The sequence below is a fragment of the Mus caroli genome, chromosome X (assembly GCF_900094665.2).
Source record: "Mus caroli chromosome X, CAROLI_EIJ_v1.1, whole genome shotgun sequence".
Taxonomy (NCBI): Eukaryota; Metazoa; Chordata; class Mammalia; order Rodentia; family Muridae; genus Mus; species Mus caroli.
The window spans coordinates 35,292,909-35,300,362 of NC_034589.1; the positions used below are offsets into that span (position 1 = coordinate 35,292,909).

Below are 7,454 nucleotides of genomic sequence, written 5' to 3' on the forward strand. Positions count from 1 at the left end.
CCTTGCACGTGGATTTCACGCCACTTTGGTCCCATCTCCTCTTCCGCCCCCAAAAGTCACCTATAAAACCGGCTGAGCGGCCAATTAGCCTAGTAGTCCAGCTCCCTAAGTCTAGTAGAATTTGAGTATGGAGCTCGCATTTTTATGGAACAGGAATAGTCAGTTGAAAATTATATCTATATATCCACATACACATATATATGTATAATTATATGTAATTCCCCCCCCCCCCGTAGTCTTCCTGGTAAAGAGAATTAATCTTTAAACCATACTCGAAGGAAAAAAGAAAGCAAGCAAAATTGCCAAGCTATCCATTTACGTTGGGATCAAGTGGCCTAGTTGGGTCTTTGGGGGAGGAAGTGTGAGGAGTGTTGGAAAGGACGTGAGGAAATCAGGGATCTGGGAACAAGGACCAAGTGGCCCTTTACTGGGGTGGGTTGTGTTGGAGAGCTCCGAAGGGTGCTGCTAGCCTGCAGGGCTGCCAGGGGGCGGGGAGCCGGACAATCGGCTCGCTGAAGCCCCGGAATTCCCACGGCGGGGCTCCAGTGGACACTGTCGCCGGCCTCTCGGCGACCTCCTCGGTGGCGCCGTGGGCCCCCAGCCAGTCCGCGCAGGGCGGAAGCGCGTCCCAACGGCTGAGTAAGAGAGGCGCGGGCACGCCAGCTTGTTTACCCCACTCGGCGGCGCGCCCCTGCGGGCGCCCTGTTCACAGGAGGCGTCCGAGCCGCGGAAGCGGGGAGTCCGGCGGCGGCGATTGGTCGGCGACACGGGGAGGAGGCTGGCTGGTGGGAGGGCTGCGTGGCGCGCGCCGCAATGGCCGCCCGCCGCCGCTAGATGCCGCTGCCTCCCAACAGGAGCTGGGCCGCGGGTTCGCGGCCGACAGATGGCGCCTGCGCGTTCCATTCGCCTCCAAATCGCCGAAGAGCGAACACCCCAAACAATCCCGAAGCGCCACCAAAAAAAAAAAAAAAAAAAAAAAAAAAAAGAAAGAAAGAAAAAAGAAAAAAAATACAGAAAAAAGAGAAAAAAACAAAACAAAACAAAAAAAGCACCCCGCCGGATCCGACCGCCACTTTCAAACCCCCCCACGGCTCTAGACCCGCGGGAGCTTCCGTCCCTCAGTAGAACTCAAGGGTGGAAAGAAGAGGAAGGGGGAAAATATCTTGTACCAGCCCAGGGGTGAAGAAGCCCCCGGCCTGAGAAAGAAGGAAGGAGTGGGGGAGGCCAACAGTCTCCTTGCTGCCTCTGTAGACGCTGAGGGGGGAGGTAAGTTATAAAATGGCGGAGGCGAAGCTTCTAGAAGTTTGGAGGGGCACCCGGAGGGCGCGCGGCCCACCGTGAGGTGTGTGTGCTTGCGATCGGGCGAAGAGAGCTTGCGGCCGACCGGGAGGGAGTCGAGAAGGCCGGGCGCTCCGGGACCGGGCCGCGGCCTCGTAGGGGGCCCCGCGCGGGGCAGCGAGCGAGCGAGTGGCCGTGTCCGGGCGGGGAGCGAGCCAGCGTCGCCCCGGTCCCGCGTCACCCCCTGCCTGTCCTCTCCGTCCCCAAGTCGCTACCCCAACACTTCCAAGGAACTTGCAGTCGCCCCCTGCGTCCCCTCCCCGCCTCCCTCCTCCCGGAGCCGCTTTTTTAGCGCAGGACGCTCCCTTCCCACTCCCCTCGCTGGAAGGTTGTCCCTTCGCCTCCCTCGCCCAAGTCTCCCCCGGGGACCTCGGCGGAGGGGGCTCCCCCCCCCACGGGTGGCCCAAAATGGAGAACGCGCAGCGGCGCAAGATGGAGGCTCGGCGCCTCCGCGTAGCCTGCTCGCTCGCTTCCTCTCCTCCCGGGGCCTCTTAAGCAGCCCGTGGAGGGGGACGAGAGCCCCCCAGACTGGAGGTGGGGTGGGGGTGCCATCCCTAGCCGGGATTCGGGGGGAACGGGTGGAGAAGAAAGGGGCAAACCCGGGGAGGCCACGGCCCGGTGGCGTGTGGTGGCGGGGAGGGGGGGTGGTGGTGGCGGTGGGAGAGCGCGCCGTGGTGGTGCGGGGAAGGAAGCGAGCAAGATGGTGGTGCTGGGAACCCGGGGGGAGGGGAGGCCGAGCGGGCTCGTTTGTGTCTATTTGGGCCTCGGACCGAGGGAGGCGAGGGAAAATCTACTCTGCTCACACCCCTCCCTCGTCCCCCCTCCCCTCTCCCTTCCCCTCCTTGCCTCCCTCCCTCCTCTCCCCTCCCTCCCCTCCCTCCCCTCCCTCTCTCCCTCCCTCCCTCCCTCTCTTCCTCCCTTCCTAGAGAGGGAACAACATTCATGTGACGGGCCCCTCGGCTTCTCTCCCCCGCCCCATCATCTCCAGCGCGTGGTGGGGGAACTGCTTGGGCAAAGCGGTTGGCATCGATCTCTCCATCCTTCCCGAGGCCCCGACTTCGGTCAGTTTTCTTAGGGCACCAATTTTCGAAATCGTTTGGGGTCCGGCGGCGTCGGTCCCCAGCGCGTAGAGCTTGCCCCGAAGGGGGCCCTGCCTGCCTGGCATGGGCGGAGGGGGGGGAAGGGCGGGAGTGGAAGGCTGTTTGTTGGGGGGTTTTGGCGCCACTTTTGTTTTAGTTTTAGTGCTGCTTTTTCGTTCCCACCCCCACCCGCACTGTCTTTCTCAAGGCACGAACTGAGCTGATCCTTGCCCCAGGTAGGCAGCCTCTGTTTTCCCTCCACACTTTTATTCTTGCTTGAGGGCGACTTTCTCTTTTCTTCTCTCACGTATCCGGAGATCTGTGGACTACAATTTTAGGAGAAAAAGGGTCGGCTGGGCCATGGGAGAGAGAAGGTGTGGGAAACAGCATCAAGTAGTTCCGCAAAACTTTGAGCCCCGTTCCCATTTTCCTCTGGCCTAGAATTGTAAACGTATTGTTGATTTCGGCCTTTTTTTCCCCCTTTCCCTCCCGCCGCGACAATGTCTTGTTTTGCCTTTAGTTTTGATTTTTTTTATTATTATTTTTTTGATAAACCGCTGTACTTTCGGCATTTAGTTTCTTCTCCTTGGTGTTATATGTCGTTTTATTTTTAATCCTCAACGGTAATGGGTTCTCGTGTGATTTTTTTTTTTTCGGGTTTTGGTGCTCGACTTGAATTTTTAATATTGCATTAGTAGTTTCATCCGGTCTGGGAGACTTTCTCCTCCGTGGCCTAGGATGTTTTTTTATGTTGTTGCCTACTCCCTCCCTCTCCCTCCTCCTTTCTTCTGTATGTAGTTTTTAAATTGGGGGTCGTGTTTTTTGATTTAATGATTATTTCCAGCTTCTATGCTATGTATATCAGAAACTTTTGATCTGTGGGGCTAGGTTTAAGTAAAGGAGACGCTTGTGTTGGTTTGCAATGGTTCCTTAAAATGCGCGGGCCGCCTCCTCCTCGACCCTGGTAAAACCCCATCTTCCCTTCACACTGGAGTGTAAATTCCGTACCCCCTTTCTCCCACGGACCGCCGTATTTCACAGCAGCCACACCCTGTATATATGTCTCTGTGGATTGGACTCATTATCAGCTTAATTTAGTGACTTAAACCACCATGATGGGACTTGCTTAAGCACGAAGCTTCTTTTCCTGTTTGGTCCTGGTGGTTAGTGTCGAAAGAGGAATAATCGAGGTTTCTTAATGAAACCTAGTGCGGTCCAAGCATTGCCTTTTTTTCTGTTGTCTTTTTTCCTACTCCGGGCTGTTGGCGGTGTCAGCACCGCTGCTGGGGGCGGGGGGTGGAGGGGAGAAAGAGTCGGGTTACCGAAGTGCGTCATTCCTGGCTCTAGCAGGGCCTGCTCGGGAGCTTGCTGGTGTTTGTTACTGTCCTCGCAGCACTTTCCTGCCAACCTTCTCTCTCTGCGTATTGGTTAGGAGCAAAAGCAGGAGGCGGTCTCCTAATTCTGTCTGGAGCCCAGTGCGTTGCGTTTAAGGGTATATGTGAACTTATTATGCTTTTTTTTTTTTTTTTTTGATGGCCATGGAAAGTGGATACATTTCTGTTTAACAACATGCAATTCAGGTAGTTTGGTCTTGCTTTCATATCATATATTTCTCAATGAACGGTGGGGTTAATTTTGAGCATTTTAAACCACTTACATCAAAATGCCTGGTTTTCTTTCTCTGTTGATATCAATCTATAATTAGGGATCAGAAGGACCAGTTAAGGCAGAAGTGTTCAGTGGTTTTTCAAGTGGTTGAATTGTAATTTCATGACACATTGTGTTAAATCCGTCTGTTTTTTTCCGTTTTCGGATGAAGTGCGTGAATTCCTGCTAATTAGAAATATTTAAGTTAATTTCACCTCACATTTCTATTTATCCTTTTAAAATATAAAATGTACTCATTGAGTAGTAAATGTGGTTATTTCAATATTTTTTACTGAATTTTTTGACATTGCTATCTAGGAGTTGGGCAGGGTGCTTCTACAGTAACACTGTAAGATTTTTGACTTTTTAGCATGGTACTTTGATACTTTTGTTGCCTTGATGTTATCCTCAGTGTCCTTAGTGAGTACCGGCCCTCCATTCTCTTTCAAGATAGGGAGAGTAGGAGGCCAGAGATGAAAGGAGTGGTGGCCGCCAGTTGATTATTGTGGCTGGATGAGTTCAGAAGGGCTCATTGGTAACTTATTCTACTCTGCTGTTTGCTTGACAATTTCTGTAGTTGAGAAAAAAGAATTTGGAAGAGAGATTTCAAAGTCTTTACATTTTGGTGTGTTGACTTCTTTATATTTACTTAAGTTATTTACACGGAAACTTAGGCTTGTGTGTAGGAAATTACATAATGCCTAGCATACCAAGTTTCGAAAATATTTGAACAAGCCCTGCAGGGAAAACAACATAAATTCTTACAGATAAGACTTAAAATGGAACAGTCTGAACGTGCTGGGCTTCTGCTTTCCTTTTGATTGTTTTTTTTTTTAATAGGAAATTCCATTTGTCTATTTAACAACTTGTTCTTGGTGTGTGTTTCATTAAGTTGGAGCTGCTGTGAGTCAGTAGGAGAGGGATTTACTATTAATAGGAGGGGCTTTGGCAGCCGAGTAAGTGACAGTGAAGGGATTGGGGTGCCACAGGGAACATTCCAGGAGGAAGCTTGACATGGCTGAATTCAGCTTCAGTGTTTGCTGTTTAATGACTAGGTCTAGAGGTGGATTGGAAAAGGAATGGACTAACTAGCCATTTCTTCCCATTGTGAAGTACTGTAGTATTAAAAGGTATTCGAGACAGACAGGGTAGAGAGGGTTCTTTTTTTAAAAATCAATAGGAAATTGAGTATTTACATTTAAAATGATGTACCCTCCCCAACAGTCCCCTCTTCTAACTACTTGAAAGTTGATAGGAAAAACTATTTCATTGTTTTCCTTTAAGAACATTTTTTCATATTGCCATCAGCAGTAAAAGTACAATTAAAAATAAGACCCTTGATCTCCTTTAATTAGTATATTTGCTCCTAGAGTCCAAGGTAAGTGCCTTGCTTTCTACAGTCTGGTATTCGGTGTCAAGCTTGTTTTGTTCCTCTGTTAGATGCCTTTTGAGTATGTGTTAAAGTTAGGAAAGGAATCCAAACCAATGAGTATTTTTATTTTTGTGTTGGTTTGGTAAAGTATATTCCCCAATATTACAATTATAGAAAAATTTTAACCCCAGTCAGGGAGCAAACATTTCTGAACTGTTATCATTATTTCACGCTCATTAGCTTTTACAAGGATATTAAGAGAAGTCAGCTTCCTGGCTTCAAATTTTTATTCCTATGCAAATATTCGTAAGTAGATGGTTAAAATGTGGCATCAGCTTTGATTTCTTGTGGTGATTCAATAACTAGCTACTAAACCAACAAATTAGGACTTTTGGCAGCACTGAAGTTGATTATGGATTTTTAAAGTCCAAATGTGAATACAATTTTAATGAAATTAAATTGAACATTTCTTTTATCATTTGTATGAGTAAAATTGGGGCTTAGCCTAGCATCAGGCTCAAATTTCTTTGGGAATACAGGGTTAGGGATGAAAATATGCCATTGTTACTTTAGCAATGTTTGATATTCTGCATGCCTAACATGTCATCACAGCCCTATTGGAATGCTGTAAACAGCATATAGCATTTTTACTTTGCTTTCAGTTCTTTATACTAGATAGAATACTTCAGTTTTTGATGCTGAAAGATTAATTTTGAAAGCAAACTGTATATTAAAATGTACAGTTTGCTATTTAGAGGAGCACTATTTTGGGAGTTGGGAGAATAAAATAGCAAAGGGATAGTCCCAGTTAACAATGCACTTTTAGTGTACTCCTAACTAGTTATCACTGTAGCTTGAAATATGATTGTTGGAGAATAAAAAAAGGAGCTATAGAGTTACAGTTTCAAGGTACTTTGCATTTTTTGTAGTTTTCTACATTTAATATTTATGCTCAGGGCTTTTTTGTTTATAGTTCCATACTGTTTTCCTGTATTTGTCTTTCACAGATTATAGGTTTTTTTTCATATTCTGGTGGCAATGACAGTGAAGAAATAAAATTCTCGGTTTGCTTTTCCTAAAGTGCATTTTTTTCATTAACTTAACCAATGCTCTATTTTCCAGTATAAGTATTATGGCTTTGTGGACTGGGTTTTGTGAATGATTTTTTTTTTAAAAAGAAAGGAATAGCTTTAATTTCGTTGGCAATCTCTTACCTGAAGATTTTCCTTTTGAATAGGGTCGTTAATACATAGTTTACTGTATTCTTTGATACTGAATAGTAGATACCAGGAGAGTTAGTGTTGCATAATGGCTCACACCTGTAATCTGAGCATTTGGGAGGCTGAGGTAGGAGGGTGCTGTAAATTTGAGGCGTGTTTTGGGATACTAGTATCAGATTAGCCTCAGACTACTTTGCAAGTTCTTATCTTGAGAGAACAGAGTTAGTTAAGAGCTTAATCAACTAGCTTTGTTCTCTCCCCAGAAAAGGTAGACACAATGGTCTCTTACCTTGTTTACTTTCAGACAGAGTCTCATTCTTTAGCCCACTTAGCTCTCAAATTTGTGATCCTCTTTGAGCCATTCTAGGGTTGGGATTACAGATATAATCAATCACACTTGGGAGGCAGAGGCAGGTGGATTTCTGAGTTCGAGGCCAGCCTGGTCTACAGACTCTCTATAGCCAGGGCTATACGGAGAAAGCCTGTCTGGAAAAACCGGAAACAAAATGAAACAGATATAATCACATGCCCCATTGAGGCATTTCTTTATCCCCTTGGGTTCCTTTTGAGTGTCAGAAAACATGTTTTATTATGAACCCTCTCATTTTTGCAAGATAGGTGTTGTTAGGTTTCTCTTTGCCTTGCCTTGCCTTGCCTTGCCTTGCCTTGCCTTGCCTTGCCTTGCCTTTGCCTTTGCCTTTCCCTTTCTTTCTTTCTTTCTTTCTTTCTTTCTTTCTTTCTTTCTTTCTTTCTTTCTTCCTCTTCCTCTTCCTCTTCCTCTTCCTCTTCCTCTTCCTC

The 7,454-nt window shown here is 47.1% G+C and overlaps 1 protein-coding gene across 9 annotated transcripts in view; it reads left to right on the plus strand.

Annotated features, from left to right (window-relative positions):
* Positions 1-1,005: 1,005 nt before the first annotated feature.
* Positions 1,006-7,454, plus strand: part of Stag2 (stromal antigen 2) — a 131,785-nt gene continuing 125,336 nt past the window's right edge. For 2 of the 9 annotated variants that reach the window (XM_029473466.1, XM_029473471.1), the window contains exons 1-2: positions 1,736-1,872; positions 2,265-2,399. The gene's annotated coding sequence lies outside the window, so the exon portion shown is untranslated. Of the gene's footprint in view, positions 1,343-1,735; positions 1,873-2,264; positions 2,400-2,585; positions 2,654-3,940; positions 3,998-7,454 lie in introns of those variants that run through there. The other 7 variants (XM_021152924.2, XM_021152923.2, XM_029473472.1 and 4 more) reach the window with 7 other exon arrangements.